Here is a 1,747-nt window from a genome sequence, read left to right on the forward strand (position 1 = left end):
ATCAAGCGTGAGCTCTGTCCTCTCCCCTCTGTCCATCTGTGTTTCTCTTCCCTCCGTCTTCATTCCACATCATTCAAAAGCACTGACCAGGACCTACTGTGGACCAGTTGTCCCAGTATAGCAACTCAGGGACACGGTCGGCCTTTGTCTGTCTGTCTTTCTTTCGTCTGTTTTCCTGCCTTTCCCTGCTTCTGTTGTGTCTCTCCTCTACCTATGTGTGTGCATATCTTTTCCATTTTTCTTGGTTGTTGTCTCTCTTCTCTCTCTTTTGCTCCTTCCCCTCTGCCTCCTTTTTTCAATCTCTATACCTTTCTCTATTTTTGTCTCCCCGTATCTCTCACTGTATTTGCTCTTTTAAAAATTTTTCCTATTTAGCTTTCCTGACTTTTCTATGGTCTTTTGTTTCTTCCTCTGTGTTCCCTTCTGCTTCCTCCTGCACATCTGTGTTGCCATGTCTGCCTCCCTCTGTATTCTCAACCTCTCATTACAGAATGTTTTGCATTTGTGCAAAGGCGTCTTGAATTCCTGCTCTTCACCCCAGTCTGTGGGAGGATACTGTGGCTATTCCCGTTTGTTAAGCAGATTTCACAAAACTTTCCTCTCCTGATTATTTGATTGTGTAAACACATTTTGGTCCCACTGACAAGGAGAGCTGGATCTCAGTGGGCTTGTGCATTGGATAAGCAGGGGCCAGATTTTTTTCCCCCAGGTTTTAAGGAGACCTGTCCTGCTTTTATTTGTTGTTGTTGTTTAGCTTTTATTTCATAATCATAAACTGAACTCTGCAATCCAGCTAGACTTGGAAGGGGAATGGAAAATATGGAACTCAATGAACTGTGGTGAGAACGGGAAGATTATAGAACATTCCAAGCAGATAGGGGTGAAGGGGTGCTCTCCTCAGCTACAGAAGGAATGGTCTGGTAGTTAAGATAAAACACAAGTCAAGTTTATTAGAATTGCCCACAGTCAGCAGTGGTGGTCTTCTTGCTGGTCTTGCCATTTCTGGACCCAAAGTGCTCCATGGCCATCACAGCATCCATGCCTTCTTTCACCCGGCCGAAGACCACATGTTTGCTATCCAACCTCTCAGTCTTGGCAGTGCAGGTGAAAAACTGGAAACCGTTTGTGTTGGGTCCAGCATTTGCCATGGACAAGCTGCCAGGACTCCTATGCTTCAGGAGGAAATTCTCATCTTCAAATTTCTCCCCATAGATGGACTTGCTGCTTATGCCATTATGGTGTGTGAAGTCACCACCCTGGCACGTAAATCCCAAAATAATTCTGTGAAAGCAGGAATCTTTATAACCAAACCCTTTCTCCCCAGTGCTCAGAGCATGAAAGTTTCCTGCTGTCTTTGGAATTTTGTCTGCAAACAGCTTGAAGGAGATACAGCCCAAGGGCTTGCCATCCACGGTGATGTGGAAGAACATGGTGGGGTCACCATGGCTGGTCACGGGTGGCTCTGGGGCAGTGGTGTTTGCAAAGCTAGACCTGCCCTACTTTTAAAATACAAGTGAAATGGTTGCTTTGAGGTGAAGATTGGAGCCCATAAAAACCCAAGTTTGCTTTTATATTTCTCAGGGTGGAAGCCAGATTGATAAAACAGTTGTTGAGCACTTCCTATATACTAGGCTCTCTGGTAGGGGCCAGAGAAACAGATGTGGACCAGCCTTTTAGGAACAGAGTCTAAGTAGGGAGAGTTTCCTGGATAATAGAGGGTTGTTCACTTGTCTAAATACTTTACCAA

The 1,747-nt window shown here is 45.0% G+C and overlaps 1 pseudogene; it reads right to left on the minus strand.

Moving 5' to 3' along the window:
* Positions 1-950: 950 nt before the first annotated feature.
* Positions 951-1,430, minus strand: LOC107530644 (peptidyl-prolyl cis-trans isomerase A pseudogene; annotated as a pseudogene).
* Positions 1,431-1,747: the final 317 nt, after the last annotated feature.

This window comes from Miniopterus natalensis, chromosome 9, assembly GCF_054644295.1.
Source record: "Miniopterus natalensis isolate mMinNat1 chromosome 9, mMinNat1.hap1, whole genome shotgun sequence".
NCBI lineage: Eukaryota > Metazoa > Chordata > Mammalia > Chiroptera > Miniopteridae > Miniopterus > Miniopterus natalensis.